This window comes from Pleurodeles waltl, chromosome 3_1 (genome assembly GCF_031143425.1).
Source record: "Pleurodeles waltl isolate 20211129_DDA chromosome 3_1, aPleWal1.hap1.20221129, whole genome shotgun sequence".
Taxonomy (NCBI): Eukaryota; Metazoa; Chordata; class Amphibia; order Caudata; family Salamandridae; genus Pleurodeles; species Pleurodeles waltl.
The window spans coordinates 232,933,534-232,951,154 of NC_090440.1; the positions used below are offsets into that span (position 1 = coordinate 232,933,534).

Here is a 17,621-nt window from a genome sequence, read left to right on the forward strand (position 1 = left end):
GCTGAAAGTCCTCCGTTAAGTGGGCTTTGGTGGAGGTTCGGAGGGTGAGTGGATAAAAACACACATGGCACATTTGGCAGCATATGCATAGTAAGAGTGACGATAATGGGCACTGGAAGGGTATCCTGAGAAGTGCTAGTGCCACTGCTGCCATGTGCCCTTTTGGGACAGGTTCTACTGCCAAGTGATAGCAAGCACAAGACAGGGTTGAAGTCGAGGAGGTCTGCTGGGGGTCACGGAATTGACAGGTTGAATTCTTTGAATATTTGTTGCTACATGAATACCTATTCAGGTGGTATATAGGAGGGAGATGTGTAGAGTCATATGATTAGGTATTTCAGTCTGATCAGATTATCATGCTGTTATCCGACCATGTTGTTGTGCTGTTTGGGCAGATGTCAGAATGTATGTCCAGTATCTAAAACAGAAACATTACATGAGGAGTCCTGCCATGAACACAAAACGTCACAATAGATAAATTGTTACACTTTCACTTGCTTAAAGAGGTTCATATAGATAGTTATAACTAAACTGTCCGTCCCACCTTACCAAATTGTCCTTTGGTTACTTTTTTCCCCATCTGTGTTGTCCCCATTGTGGGCTTCAGTGCAACCCCGCATTGGCATTAATTGGTCCATGATAAATGTTTTTGTCTCTCTTATGTGAGCCTGCTTACCTCTGTGTGTGTGTGTGTGTGTGTGTGTGTGTGTGCACACATGTATATGGAGTAATAGCAAGGGATGTGTTTGGAATGTGTAGCATACATCTAAAACAGAAGGCACTATCTTAATATGTTTGGGAAGTCACCTGTAGGGACTTGGAAATAGCACTATTTCATAGGAGAAAATCTGGAAGGACAGCATACGAAGCCACCATTTATCTAACACTCCAAGATACCTGTTGGCAAGACTTGTCTGCCTTTTTTATGATCCTGTATCTTTCATTGCATGGTGCCATACTGCTAAGCTAGGCTCTCTTTCCATTGTGTGAGAAGCATTTCAGTCATACGGCTAAGATCCTACAAATGTGTCTACTTGTAATTATCCCAGAAATCCGACTGTGCGGCAGGCAGTTCTAAAACTTGTATTTTCCTGACCTGCCAAACTCATCCCAAAGGGAACCTGCTGAACTGGCCGGAATAAATGCACAGGGAGCTCCGCAAACAACCAACTAACGAGGCTGCTGAAGTAGGATCTTGGCCAGTGAAAGCCCACTACAGGCCACACTAAGTTATGCGAATGGTAGTGTGATTCACCTTTTTAAGATTTTTCTCCTTTCCTCTTGAAAGCCTGAGCATCTAGGCAATGTGAAGCTCACAAGAACCTCTTCCCTCTTGCTCCCCTGCAGCTCTGACCATGTAGATAAAATAATCTATTAGAGTCTGCTTGAGAGTCCAGACTATAGAAGAGGACGTTTCCTTTCTCAAAGGTGCTCTCTTTTATCTGGTCTATTATCTCTACAACATCATAAAAGTATTTGAAACTCATGCCCCGATTCTACCTTGTCACCATTCACCCTTCCCACCTTTCTCAATTTCAGCTCCCTTTTCGCCTCCATCCTACTCCCCAAAAATGCTTATCGTTCTCTGCCTGCACCTTCATGACTAGTCAGATTCCCCCCTGTATCCTACTAGCTCTTCAGTTGAATTGAATTTCATTGAATTGAGTTTATTATTTGTAGAGTGCAAACTGTCACTCCCAGGGGAGTATCCCGGCGCTACTACAGAAACAAGAGTGAAAAGGCAGCAAAGAAGACACATCTGTAGCTTCATGAGAAAAGAGATAAAGAAATAGAGACAACTTCCAAAATGCAAGAGATCCCAAAAACCGAGGTCTTGAGGCATTTCCTAAATGTCAATAAACCTAAACTGACTGGGGAGAGAGTTCCAGGACTTAGCTCCTAGAGCCGTAAAAGCTTTGCCTCCTTTGGTTTTTAATCTAAAGTGAAGGGGTTTCAGTAGATTGGCATGTGATGATCTTAGAGGTCTGTTGGTAGAATAGTGTTTGAACCTTGCGAAGAGAAATTTAGGGCCAATCCCTCTATTGGCTCTGAAAATGAGCAAGATAATTTTAAAAAGTACTCTTGTATGGATTGGCAGCCAATGAAGGGATTTTAGGGCCACTGAAGAAGAAGTTCTCTTGGGTATCTTAAGGACTGCCCTTGCGGAAGCATTTTGCACAGTCTGAAGTCTGTGAAGTACTTGTTTTGAGGAGCCCTCAAACCGACTGTTACCATAATCTACCCTGGTGGTGATTAGAGCATATGCTACTTATTTTCTGGCTACTAGCGGTAAGAGATCAAAACATTTCTTTAAAGATTCTATTAAGTTAAAACAAATACCTGCAGTTCCCAGGGCATGAGGAAGAAACAACAGCTGAGAAACAAATTTGACTCCCAGATTTCTGACCATGTCTACTGTTGAGGGAGGGATATCATCTGGCTACCAGACTGAGGGGACAAAATCATTTGCTTTTCTAAATAGCATAATCTCCGTTATCTCCGTTTTAAATTTCAGGTGATTGACCTGCATCCATCTAATAAGAGTGCCTTGACAATTTATGAAATTCTGTTCTGAGCCCAGAGAAGAATTGTCAAGAGACGAGATCAGCTGGGTGTCATTTGCATAGAAAATAGTATCAATCCCAAAGGATGATATCGAGGAGATTAGTGGTGCTGTATAAATGTTAAACAGGGCCGGGCTTAACTATGATCCATGCGGGACTCTTGTGGCAGTCATGGTTTTCTTTAGATCTATAGGATCCTAATCTCACTGTTTGCGGCCAATAAGAAATTATTTCACGCAGCGATAAGCCGATCCAACAATTCCACACTGTTGAATTTGTTGTAGAAGACTTTCATGGGTGATGGTATCAAACGCTGCCTGTAAGTCCAAAAATTCCAATACTGCATCCAACCCTTCATCTAGTGTAAGTTTTAAAGTGTCAGCCACTTCCAAGAGGGCAGTTTCCATTGTGTGCTTTGGGTGGAAGCCTGACTGAAAGGCATTGTGAGTACCTTTGATGTCTCTAAAAATGAGATTACTTGACTGTTTATTATCTTTTCCGTGATTTAGCTTAATGCCGGCAAAAGAGAGACTGGCTTAAGGTTAGATAAGTTGGTTGCACTGAGAGAAGGTTTCTTCTTAGGTCTTTTAACCACGGCCACCTTCCAGACTTCTGGGACATCAGCTGAACTCAGAGTTATTCGAAATCAGGTTACTCACAGGGTTAACTATGTCTACCTGTTTGTGTAGGACCGTCAGCAGGCAGGGGTCGTTAGGAGAGCCAGATTTACAAGCTGAAATGGCTTGACGAGATAAGTCAAATGTAATAGTATAAAATTGTGACAGCATATTAGTGTCTTTCGATGGGATAGTTTTAGCTTCAGAACTAATCTGGGGAAGAACTGGGGCACTGAACTGTTTACTTATATTCTGTATCTTCTCTGTAAAGAAGACCGAGCTCTCATCGCATAATGCTTGTATAGGAGGAACCTGATTCTCCATAGCCTTGGGTTTAAGGAATATTTTAAAGTACAAGTTACTTACCTTTGGTAACAGTATATCTGGTTGATACATATTCTAGTTGCAGATTCCTTACCTTAGAATTTTCCACCAGGCGTCAGACTGGATCCAGAGATTTTGTTCTTCGAGCAATACCCTTGCGCATCGGTAGGTGGTGTTGGTCGACTTCTTGGGCGTCGTTGGCGTTGTAATGTCGTCGGGAGTAGTACATAGACGCCGCCTCAGCGCAGGAACATCAGTTTCTTTTCACGACTTTCCATACCAACGCGCAGAGCCACAGAGAATACTGAGATTGGTGCGCCAGAGCTAAGGCCCTGAATGGGGAAGCCCTGTCCCTAGAAATCAGATCGCAAGTGGGGAGGATGGGTGGGTCGGTAAGAAATCTGCAACTAGAATATGTCTCTACCAGCTATATCGTTACCAAAAGTAAGTAACTTGGACATCTGGTAGAGACTTCTAGTTGCAGATTCCTTACCTTAGAACAGATACCCAAGCAATGCCATCCTCGTAGGTGGGCTGCGAACCAAGATCATACTAGAAAGTTCTGCAGGACCGAATTACCAAAGTAGCTGTCCCAAAGGACCTGACTGTCCAGGCAGTAATGTTTAGCAAACATGTGCAAGGATGCCCACGTAGGTGCCTGGCAGATATCCAGGACAAGAACTCCACGTGTTAACGCAGTGGAAGCAGCAGTTGCTCTGGTGGAGTGAGCGCACAAGCCCTGAGGGGGTTGCTTCTTGGCCAAAGCGTAGCACATCTTGATGCAAAGTAGTACCCATCGAGAGATGGTACGTTTTTACACCACCTTCCCTTTCTTCGCACCCACATATCCATCAAAGAGTTGATTGTCCACCCAGAAATCTTTAGTACGATTGAGATAAAACACCAGTGCTCTTTTTGGGTCCAGACGGTGGAGTCTCTCCTTCTCATGAGAAGGGATGTGGAGGTGTGTAAAACGCAGGCAAGGTGATGGACTGGCCTACATGAAAAGCAGTAACGACCTTGGGAAGGACGGAAGCCTTAGTGCGCAACACCACTGTGTCAGGGTGCACAGACAAGTATGGGTGCCTTGAAGAAAGAGCCTGAAGCTCACACACTCTGCGAACAGAAGTCATGGCAACAAGAAAAACAGTCTTGAAAGTAAGGAGCCCTGATGGACAATTGTGCTTTGGCTTGAAGGGAGAACACATTAAGAAAGTAAGTGCAAGATTGAGTTCGCATTGAGGCATGATAAATGGAGTGGGAGGAAACAAATGGGTGAGACCTTTAAGGAATCGATTGACAATTGGAGACTTAAAGAGTGAAGGCTGATCAGATAACCTGAGAAAGGCCGAAATAACTGATAAATATCCTTTAAGGGTGCCCAAAGCTGAGCCCTGCTGGGCTAAAGAAAGAATGAACAAAAGAACCTCAGAAAGCGGAGCAGAGAGGGAGTCAACAGATTTGTGGGTGCACCATGCCGCAAATTTATGAACGACAGGCGTATACCGTTTTGGGGACGCCTTGCTGCCAAGATAACATCACAGACTTCGGCTGTCAAAAGCAGTCAACTGCCGCCGCTCAATCTCCATGCATGAAGGCAGAGATTGAACAGGTTCGGGTGGAGAACCTATCCCCTGCTGCTGCAACAGAAAATCCTCCAGAAGAGTCAGTCTGAGTGGAGGATCCATGGCCATGCTCAATAGCTCAGAATACTACACTCTCCGTGCCCAATCCGGAACCACCAAGATAACTTGGGCCTGGTCGTTCCTGGTCTTCTTGAGAACTCTGGGCAGAAGTGGTAAAGGAGGCTGGAGTTCCACTCGAGATGAAAAGCGTCTGAGTGAGTGCTGCCTTAGAAACTCCAATGCGCAAGACAGCTGACATTGTGCGTTCTCTGCGGAGGTGAACAGATCTAACCAAGGCTCTCCCCACTGCTGAAAGAGATCTTGCGCCACCTCCGGATGGAGATGTCATTCGTGATCGGCTATGCATTGACGACTGAGTTAATCTGTTCTGCCGTTCAGAGAACCCGCCAGATGTTGAACCACCAGGGTAATGTCCTGATGTTCCAGCCATGTCCAGAGGCGCAGTGCCTCCTGACCAAGAATCCAGGACCCTACTCTGCCCTGTTTGTTGCAGTACCACATGGCGGTAGTATTGTCCATGAACACTTGCACTGCTTTCCCTTTGAGAGAGGGAAGAAACGCTTTTGATACAAGCCTTATTGCCTGGAGCTCCAGAAGATTGATATGGAGCCCAGAATCCTCCGGAGACCAGAGGCCTCTGATTTCCGCCTCTCCCATGTGGCCACCCCTTCCCAGAAGTAACGCATCTGTGGATAGATCTGGTTGGGGAAAGGAAAGGGATCTGCCATGGACCCAGTGCGGATTCGAAAGCCACCACTGCAGTTCTTTCGCACTCCCCTCTGAGATCTGGACCATGTCGGAGAGATTCTCCTAATGCTGCACCCACTAGAACTTCAGGTCTCACTGCTGAGCCCGCATATGCCATCTGGCATGGGTCATTAGCAGGATGCAGGAGGCCATTAGGCCCAGCAGCCTCAGAGTCTGTCTCACCGGAACCCAAGACTGAGGCTGAAAGATCAGAATCCTAGCCTGAATATATTGGACTCGCTTTTCAGGAGGCTAGGCCCAAAACTGCACTGTGTCCAGAACAGCTCCGATGAAAGGGAGCATCTGAGAGGGAGTCAGGTGTGACTTCGATACATTTATAGTGAACCCCAGTGTGTGTGCAGGAGGTTCGCTGTAGTCTGAAAGTGGGAGACGACTTTCTGGGGCGAGTTCGCCTTCAGCAGCCAGTTGTCTTGGTAGGGGAAGACTGAAACCCCCAACCTGCGCAGATGAGATGCAACCACTGCTATCACTTTCAGAAAAACACCCGAGGGGCGCTGGTAAGGTCGAAGGGGAGCACAGTAAATTGAAAGTTCTTGTGACCTACCACAAATTGTAGATAACATGTGTCTGCATTCAGGATGGGGATGTGGAAATAAGCACCCTGCAAGTGCAATGCTACCATCCAGTCTCCTGGGTCCAAGGTAGACCGGACCTGAGCCAGGTTGAGCATTTTGAATTTCTCCCTTTTGAGGAAGAGATTGAGGCCCCAAAGGCCTAGGATAGGTCGTAAGCCCTTGTCTTTTTTAGGCACCAGAAAGTAGTAGTAATAACAACTACGACCTACTTCTGCCACAGGGACCTTCTCTATGGCTCCCTTGGCCAATAGAGCCACAACTTCCTGGCTGAGAAGTGTCAAATGTTTCTCCAGAATATGGCTGACTGATGGAGGCATGGCTGGTGGGACAGATTCAAAGGGGAGGGAGTAGCCCCTTCGAATGATCTGCAAAACCCACCTGTCTGTACAGATAATTTCCCAGTGGGGCAGGTGATGGTGGATCCTGCCGCCAACTGGATCGGAGTGAGGGGACTGACTAGGAGGGTTTGGAGGCTGCAGCAGGGGCTGGGGTGGACTGGGCAGACCTCTCCTTCCCTGTCCCACGGCCATGTGGGATTCCGCATCCCTGGCCACGCAGTGGCTGAAGAGCATGGGTGGCACGGTGGCTGGGATAGGGACGTGACAGGGAGCCCCTTCCGTGGCCACGAAAGGGGCAACGGCCAGACTATTGGGGGCAAGGGGCAGTGGAAAGGCAGAGGGAACGAGCCGTAGCCTGGGAGTCCTTAAACCTCTCCAAAGCAGAGTCCGCGGTCCGCATTGCCTCCAAAGAGACAGGAGCCATCAAAGGGCATGTCCATTAGAGTCTGTTGGACATCCCCCCAAAAAACAGATGTACACAACCAGGCGTAGTGCCTCAAGGCCACCGTCGTCACAACCGATCTACCTAGAGAGTCGGTTGTGTCCAACCCACATCTGATTGTGAACTTTGCCGCTTCTCTCCCGTCAGTGACCGCTTGAGAGGCGATAGCATGGGCCTCCTCCGGTATCTGCGACGGTATCCCACAGAGAGTGGGTATAGCGGCCCAATAGGCATGCAGTGTTCACTGAAGGCAGCACAAGACTGGAGGAAGAAAACATCTTCTTCCCAAATTGTTCCAGCCTTTTTGATTCCCTATCTGGGGGTGCGGTAGGGAATGCGCCCGAGGAAGAGGATGCCTGAATGACAAGCCTCTCGGGCATGGGGTTTGGACCAAAAATTTAGGATCGTTCGGGGCAGGCCGATGGCAGTGTGCGATAGTCCTGTTCACAGGAGTCCCTGTGTTATGTCTGGACCAAGTACCCAATAGGACATCAGTGAATGGCAGAAGAGGCTCAGATGTGGAAGCCCCTGGGTGAAGCACCTCCGTCGGGAGATTAGACCTGACCTGACCTGAACAGTAGGCAGCTGAAGGCCGAGGACCTCAGCCCCGCCCTACTGACCACCAATGAATAAGGCGCTCCCTCTGCCATAGCCACGGTAGGAGGAGACCGCATGTCTGCGTCTGGAGAAGTGTACAGGCCACTGGCCTCGTCCAACTGCTGTGCGTAGTCCAAGTTAGGATCATCCTAGTATTTATAAGGGTCCAGGGACCCCTCCAATCCTTCTCCGAATTCGTACCATAAGAAAAGAGGTCAAAATCCGACCTGAGGTGAATAGGCCCCATCAAAGAAGAAGAAGGAGGAGGCAGCGGTGGTGGTCATTGCCAGTCCCACTCTTGAGTCGTCGGGGATGAGGATCGGGTTGACGTCTATTGTGGGCACCACCGACGTCGGAAGGGTTGACAATCGAACTGGCGCTGGAGAAGGTCTCAATGGTACGACCGGCGTCTGTGCGGATCTGGAGGGGACCTTGGTGGCCAGAGCCGCCTGCGCGGAACCCGAAGTCCCCCCGACTGAACCCCTTGGGCCCTAAGGCACAGTATAGGGTCGGCCTGCCCAAAAATGAGGCGCATAGCCTCATAAAACTCCTTTAATTGTGCAAGGGTCGCTCCGGCTCCTGGAAATTCGGGGAAGAGTGGAGCAGACCCAGAAGCAGGCTCCGAAGACAGAGGCCTCGAGCATCAATACTCCTACTGCGTCACATCAGCCGAGCGATGGGGTTAAGTTGAAAGGTGACGGGATCTCTTTGACTACTTCTTGTTAATACCTTGGCTTGGACTTTGAGGAAGAAGAATGGTGGTGGCTCCGCGACCGATCTCAAAACCTTCCCCTCGAGCGAGCCCGGGACCTACACGGAGTCTAGTGCAGGGCCTCCATAAGTTTGAGGGACCCTTAAGGCATTTGGGTGCATGACCCAGCACTCCGAGCACAACTTCGGGTCGAAGTCGCGCTCCAGGCACCACAAACCACACCACAAACAGACCAGATGCGGATCCGTCACCGACATCAGTCGGTGACAGTCCTCACATGGTTGAAACCGGTCTTTGGGGACATCCTCGTCACACCAGAAAAACTCACCAAAAACTTGATAAAAGGGTCGAAGTCTGTCAAAAAGAGACCAGGGTAGTTGACGCACAAGGATATTGCTTGAAGAAAAAATCTCCGGATCCAGTCTGACGCCTGTGGGAAAATTCGTAGGTAAGGAATCTGCAACTAGAAATCTCTATCAGATAATTACTTTTTGATCAGCTTTGGCTGATACTATTTGCACTGCAAAATAGCTCTCTTTTGATAATTTGATCTGTTTATGGTAGCCCTTAAGGATGATCTGAAAATGTCTAAATCCTTGAGGTTATAAACCTTCTGCCATTTTCTCTCCAACTGCTCACAATGGAGATGTAGCCCTCTCAGGGTTGAATCAAACCAAAGGGCTGATAGGCGCATTGTAGGCTTTCTTTTTGATGGAACTTCAGAGGGGAACCTATCTGCTGTTTGAATTATCCATCTATTAAAGGTCTCAACGTTATCTGTTGCTTGGCCTGTACGTGGAGGTGATGAATCATTAAGAGCTTGTAGAAATAAACTGCGAGAAAAAGGAACCGGCGTAGATGAAACAGATGAAGTATGTTTATCTGAGCATGGTCTGACCAGCTTAGAGATCTCAGCTTTATTGCGAGGAGTAACAGGTTTTTTATACAAATACCATCAAGGGAATGGCCTTCCTTGTAGGTAGGACCTTTTACCAGGTTGCACAAGCCCAGGAAATTCATGCTGTCGAAAAAATTATGTTTGATGGCATGTTTGGCTGTAGATACACATGCTCTGAATACTTCCTCCATTGGGTCCGGATGTGTACAAGTTGTTTTTCTTTGAAGAAGTCATCAGAGTCTTGAGGCAAAGTGACCCCTCCTTTTGGTGATACTGTGCATGGGCATCAACTGCATTGTTAGTTTGCTTTCTTTCTGCCATCAGGTCTGGACGTGTTCTTCGGTGCTCCTGTTCGAGACTGCTTTGAGCCCCTTTGGAATAACTTTGACTTCTATACTCGTTGGTGTTGCTTTCGATCGCGTTTCATTCACATAATGCAAACTTGGGATGCAAAAAACACTTTGTGGGTCGGCGTACTCGGCCCTTGGCTTTCGGGCCTTGCCCAATCTGGCCTCTCTTTAATTCCACACTTCGTTATCTAACTGAAATGCGCTGCTGATGGAATGGACACCTTTTCGTTCTTGCCCCGGGTGTCGCGACAAATACCCTCATGCAGACCTGCACTTGGTGTGTAACCTTTGTTTATCACCGTATCAGAAGGAAGAGGACTGTGAGACCTACTGATTGTTTTGGTCGAAGAAGACTGTATGAGATCTTCAGGCACGGAGAAAAAAAATGCAGCGAAAAGACTGAGAGGAGACATTGAATATCTTCGGTCTCCACGACATCGAGTCATAGGAAGAGTTCCACGAGGAAGCCTACTGCGGTGGAAAAGAAGGACATTTCGGAATCCAGATCTGAGTCAAAGGCTGAAGAGGGCGTGCAAACACAAACAGGTACCATCGGCACAGCACTCAGTGAGTAAAAAAGCCCATGTACCAAGCAAGTATTCATTTTCAACAGACACTAAGGCTATCGGGCCACCACTGCCAGCAGGCCATGGTCAGCACCGAATGACTGCAGAAGATGCCCCGCCTTCTGGCTCGGCACCAAAGGCCAAACCTAAAAACTCCTCTTGTAAAGTGGCCTTGAAGGTTTCAGCACCGACCCAACCTGAGCTGTCTTCGGTCCCAACAACATCGGCATCAAGCTTTTCAGCACCAAAACATAAATGGAGGGATGATAACACAGAACACAGTCACCATTAGATTTTTGGAACACGTATGATGTTGGCCAACCAGGGGACACAGATCCTGATTTATATCCGGCAAAAGCATCTCCACCAGAAGACACTACATCTTTTAATGAGCTGGTAGCTAGGGCAGCTGCATACCTTCAGGTCCCATTGCATAATGCTGTAAAGAAGGTGATTTTCTCTTCGAAACCCTTTCTTCCACAACTAGGGCATCTCAATATTTGCCCATGTTAAAAGGGATGACAAAGCATCCAGATGAAATTTTTAAAGATCCTGTTTGTGTCCAAATAATTACACCCAGGGTTGACAAAAATATAAACCAGCCTGCTTATATTAAGAGACAGATTTCACTAGATTCCTTATAGTCTCCAATGCTCCATAAAAGAGCTTATTCTCAAACTTCCGGGGATGCACTTCCTCCAGACAAGGAGTCACAGCTCGTTGACGTTTGAGGTAAAAGGGTGGGGGTTCAAGCAGCCAACCACTGGAGGGTTGCCAACACACCAGCCCTATTGGTAAGATATGACGGAGCACACTGGGACGAGATGAAGATCTAATTCAATATCTCCCAGAAGAATTTAAAAAGAAGGGACAACAACTTGTACAGTAGGTCGTCAATTTCCAACAACTGTAATAAATCTGCTCTTGATGCGGCAGATACAGCTGCCAGGGGAATAAATATAAAGTGTATTATTACTCCGTCATGCATGGCTGCGTATATAAGGTTTTAAACCTGAAGTCAAACAAACGTTGTTAAATTCCCCCTTTAATTAGGAGCATCTTTTTGGTCCACAAGTAGACCAAGCTCTAGAAAAAAATGAAAAAAGATGCTGATGTTGCAAAGTCTATGAGAGCTCTACAAACTCCTGGAATCAGAGGCTTTTTTCTTAACACCGCTTTCAAACAAATTAATAGACAAGCTGCATCAGAATCCTCTACCTCTTTCAGACAGCAACATTCACCATCCTCTTTAAGAGGTTAATGGAGCATCATATAGGGGAAACAATTCTGAAGGTAGAGCAGGCGGTGCTTTCACTCGCACCATCCCTTCCAACTCAAACAGTCTCTCTCCTCATTCCCCTGATCACACAACACCTGTTGGGGGACATCTACAGCAATTTTTCCCCAGCTGTCAAAATATAACAGACCAGTGGGTGTTGGACATTATCCAACATGGTTATTGCCTGGAGCTCATAACCACACCTCAAAATAAACCACCAAAAAAGCACAAACTCTCTCTAGGACATCTCCAATTTTATGAAACTAAGAGGTACAGGCTCTCCTTCACAAAGGAGCAATAGAGTTAGTTCCCAATCATCAGAAGAGAAAAGGAGTTTATTCTCTCTTTTTTTTTCATTCCCAAAAAAAGATGGGTCCCTTCATCCCATTCTAGATCTCAGACCACTAAATCTGTACATCCTATCAGAGCATTTTCATATAGTCACTCTACAAGATGTAATACCGCTATTCCAACAAGCAGACTTCATGTTTGCTTTAGATCCAAATGATGCTTATTTCCACATCCCATCACACAGAAGATATCACAGATTTGTCATACAAGGCAGACATTACCAGTTAAAAGTTCTCCCATTTGGAGTAACAACTGAACCCTGTGTATTCACAAAATGTCTTGCAGTAGTCGCAGTGCATCTGCACAGACAAAGCATTCATGTCTTCCCATTTCTGTCCGATTTGCTTATCAAATCCAGTTTCCTTCACACTGTCTTCAGTACACACAGACAATCATTTGTCTCCTACACCAGTTAGGGTTTACCATCAACATACAAAAATCACACCTACAACCGTCTGAGATTCAGCCCTACTTTGGAGCTGATCTCAACACACACTTCGGATTAGCCTACCCCAATACAATCAGGATTCAAAATATAAAAACTCTATTGAGTCAACTATTCCCCAATCAACATGTTCCATTTCGAACAATCCCCAAAATTCTAAGAATGATGGCGTCTTGCATTACAATAGTCCCATATGTAAGACTACAAATGCTTCTGCTGCAGGTGTATCTGGCGAGTCAGTGGTCTCAAACACAGGGTCAGTTACACAATCTAGTGTTGGTAAACATCCACACCCACTCCTCTCTGCAATGGTGGAACACGCAAAATCTGACAGAAGGATGGGCATTTCTAGAACCTGTTCCTATCTCACTCTTACAGCGGAATTCTCACTTATAGGTTAAGGTGTTCATCTCCTCAATCTCTCAATACAGGGGATGTGGGACACCAAACATCAAGCTATACACATAAATTACTTGGAGCTTCAGGCAATTCACCAAGCACTCAAAGCTTTTCTAGTTCACCTCCAAGGCAAGACAGTTCTAGTCCGGATGGACAATACAACAGCCATGTTTTATGTACAAAAACAGAGGGGGAGACACTCTCTACAGTTGTCTCGACTAGCTCAGACAATCTGGCATTGGGCAATTCGACACTGCATTTAGCTGTTAGCAGAACAACTCCCAGGGACAGACATCGATCTTGCAGACCTACTCAGCAGGATGCGGCAACAAATCCACGAGTGAGAACCCCACCCTCAAGTCCCACAAAAATACTTCTATCAGTGGGGATTTCCTCACATAGAACTGTTCGCAACACTAAAAAACTCAAAATGCCCAAACTTTGCCTCCAGGCTCCCACACCCCTCTCTCCAAGGGGAATGCTGTATGGGTGAATTGGTCAGGGATATGTGCTTAGTCTTTTCCACCTCTCCCTCTCATTCCCTTTGTGGTGAAGAAGCTCAGACAATCCTCTCACCCTCATTCTGGTGGCTCCCACTTGGTCACGTCAACCATGGTTCACAGCACTACTCAAACTTTCAGTAGTCCCACACAAGAAGCTTGCCCCTACGCCCGGACCTTCTCACTTGAAACCATGGAGTAATCAGACACCTAAATGCCAAAGAACTCAACCTTGCCATTTGGCTCCTGAAGTCATAGAACTTGTATATTTACGCTTACCTCCTGAATGCATGACCATTTTTAAGGAAGCACGCAAACCCGCAACTAGAGCATGCTATGCCGCTAAACGGAAAAGGTTTGGTATTTGTCAAAACAAACAAATTGATCAGTTTAATGAAACTATTCAAGATTCTGTTTGCTATTTGCTCAACTTGCAAACTCGTGGCCTAGCATATACCTCAATATGACTGCATTTGGCAGCAATAGCAGCTTATCTACAAAATAGGAAGCATTTAACATTATTCAAAATCCCAGTTATTAAAGCATTTAGGGAAGATCCTAAAAGAGTGATTCCACACACCGTGCCACCAGCACCAACATGGAATCTAGATATTATGCTTACCAGACTTATGGGACCTCTATTTGAACCTTTAAATAAATGTCCAATCCACTTTCTTTCTTGGAAAGTAGCTTCTTTGGTGGCAATCACTTCATTAAGACGTATAAGTGAACTTCAGGCATTAACCTTAGAAGAACCATTTTTCCAGGTACATAAGGATAGGATAGTACTTCGTACCAAGCCAAAGTTTCTTCCACAAGTGGTTTCCATTTTTCACCTGACCCAATCGGTTCAGCTTCTAGTTTTCTTTCCTCAGTCTGATTCAGTTGCTAAAAGAGCTCTACACACCTTAGATGTTAAAAAAGCATTAATGTACCACATCGATAGTACTAAAGACTTTCGTAACACTAAATAACTGTTTGTGGCTTCTTTTTCACCTCCAAATACAGGGAATGCATATCTAAAGCAGGTATATCAAGATGGATAACCAAATGTTTTGAAACATGCTATACTAAAGTTAAACGATCTCTACCCATACCTCCTAGAGCACACTCAACTCGTAAAATAGGTGCATCTATGTTTTTTTGAGGGAAACATACCAATCATTGGTATCTGCAAAGCAGCTACATGGTCAAATCCACATACATTTACCAAACATTACTGTGTTGATGTCTTCGCACGGCAACAGGCAAATGTTGGACAAGGTATGCTTCGTACTCTTTTTCAGACAACTGCAACAGCCACGGCTTTTGGGGTGGCACGGCTTTACAGTCTATACAGAGCATGTGTATCTACAGCCACACATGCCATAGAACAGATTGTAACTTACCCTGTTAGCATCTGTTTGTGGTCTGTAGTGCTGTAGATTCACATGCGCCTGCCCACCTCCTCAGACTCCCTTGGCTGTTTGTAGTTTTTATTACACATCACATGCATGGACATCTCTTACTAGCACTATATTTACACTCCAATTTCACCCGACTGTGGGAAAATAATCTAACAATGGAGTCGATGCCCATGCGCAGTATCACTGAAAGGAAGGGTTACTTTTCCTCATGGCTCTGATGACTTCTTTGAAGAAAAACAACTTGTACACATCCAGACCCAACACTAAATGGCAGAAGTATGCAGGGCATGTGAATCTACAAACCTACATGCCACGAACAGATGCTTACAGGATAAGTAACATAATCCTTACTTCAGGATCACCTGTGCACTCCAGGTGAAAATTAAAATCACTTAAGATGGTGAAATGTGAGTACCAGAGAAGCTAGGTTAACAACCAAGTGATGTTAAAAATTTGGAACCTGACCCTGGAAGACGATAGATCAGGTCGCCTGGGTTGGATAATGAGGGGCTTACCCAAAAACAAAATCCCAGACTTTCAGCACCCTCAAACGGGCTAATGTTAACTGAGTCAAGTTGCAAAATCTCTTTGAAGATGATGGCAAGCCCTCCCCCCGGCGACTGGGTCTATCCTCCCTGGAAATTAAGTATCCTGGGGGCAGTGCCATTGCAATAACTGGGCTGCACCAATCTTTCAGCCAAGACTCGGTTACAAACAAAAAATCCAACTTAAGATCACAAATAAGGTTATGTATTTCATGAGCATGCTTGCTCAGAGACTGGGCCGCGCTTACTATGGAGTGGTAAGCAGGGCACATACAAAGGGTCAATCATACCAAATCACCTTCTATATTTCTTACAAGAAACCGGGTCCTGTAAGTTACTAAGCTTTGAAATCGTGCCACAATATGGCACTGTCTTTAAACAGCTTTCAAGGTGGTGCCAAGATAGCGCTGGCAAAGAGGCAGCGTGGCTGGCCCTGGCAGCGTTCGAGTCGCGGACAGGTGCAGATGAACTTGCCAACGGCGTGCCTTTTCACTTTATGCCCATAGCTGAGATGTGCTGTATTGCTGCCTGCTGCAGATCTCCCCAACTATATTGGCCACCAAGATATGCTGCACATGCAAACATTCAACAAAACGCATTGCAGAACATCTCGGACGCATCCATTCTCCACAGAAACCGAATGCATCAACCAAAATGGAAACCTCACCATCACAGACACAAACTTCCTTTAGACAGAGTGATGCATACTGAGAGAGAAAGTGAGCCAAGATGAAAAAGTTAGATCAGTTAAAGTATAGTCACTATGATGTCCATTGAAGCTTTGTGTGTGTGGAGGTATTTTTATAACTCAAAACTTATCTGTGGAGCAGCAGAGCTCTGAACAGAAGGTGAGAGACGAGGGATATGATTCAGATTTATTAACAGTAAGGCAGGTAGACATTCTACCATTAGCAATACCCTCCAGACACATCAGGTGAAATCAGAAAAACACCTGGCTGTTTTTTAAAGATGTGAACTGGCAGTGAAATGCGCCCATGTGGGGTTAGGCACAAGTGTATGACATGAGGTGGGTATAGCTCCATCAACTAGATATTTGAACAGTTTTCATTCAATCCATTATGCAACACTAATATTAGATGTCAATAAAGGCAAAGCAGATGGAAATGTTATCCTTTCAGCCTTTAGTTGTGGAGAGTCATGTTAGTGAGTATGTCACACAGTTCCCATTTGCTTAAAAGGACCACAGCAAACGAGGGCACTAAAGTTCAAGGAGTATTTTTCGAAAAGAAATCTTTGGAAGTTTTGAACCAGGCTGGCTCAGTTGTTCAGCCACTTGAAAAATGCTACCACTGCTTGTGGTACTTAAAGTGATTTGGGGATCTTATGTATTGTGGATAATTTTAATGTTTTACTCCATCCTTCACTCAGTATGGGAGTGTTCAGAGTACTTTGGTAACATTTAGGGTTTATAGTTCACAGATGAGTTCACTTAATGAATCTGGGTTAATTTCGCAACTTTTGAATTTCTTACCTCAGCAGCCTATGCTACCTACTGAATCATTGGAATTGTCTAGCATAGTCAGGCTATGGGGCTACATGATTTGTGATTAATATGTCAAAGTTTAAGACCTTTGCCAGGCTAAAGCAATGGATTTATATGGGTTTATTCCATTGCCTGGGGGTTCCTACACCAGCTTGGAGCAGTGAATGACTTGATGTTTGCATCTTGGGTTCCCACACTGACTCGTGTTAATGAAAGCTTTGGAGTTAAGGTTATACAGTCTGTGGTGCCTGTATCCTTTTCATATTCTTGACTATAGTGACATGCCTCTGGAGGGAATTAAACTATCAAGGGTTAATTCTAAAGCTTTTGTGCATAACCGACTTATGGCTGTGAATAAAGTGACTCATTTGACAGCTTTTTAGAGCTTAAACCAAATTAAGGCAGTCAATGAACAGCAGGTGGTTTTACATGTTTTAAGTTTTAGACCGGCTTCACAGGTGAAAAGTTGGGGTTAATTTCACTACTGTTGGTTCATACTCTTATTCTTGATCGTAAATTAACATTCATTGATTTTTATTATCTATGGTGGCTTCTAACTGTGAGCGTGCAAAATGTCACACATTTATTCGTGAAATTTCCCAAAATTCAATTCCAGTATCTCATCTGGATACTAAACACAAGAGCATGCCTCACTTTACAAAGTCATACAAATGGCTTGAAAAAGAATGTCTCACATATAACCTTTTTTGTGAAAATAAGTCTCCAGTGGATAAATAATGTCCAGCTCTAAAAAAAATGTTGACGGAATTTCTTATGTTAGTCTATGATTTGTAG

At 45.3% G+C, this 17,621-nt stretch overlaps 1 protein-coding gene across 7 annotated transcripts in view; it reads left to right on the plus strand.

Annotated features, from left to right (window-relative positions):
- MYO9A (myosin IXA) overlaps window positions 1-17,621 on the plus strand; it is a 1,132,274-nt gene that overhangs the window by 70,661 nt on the left and 1,043,992 nt on the right. The window lies entirely within an intron of this gene.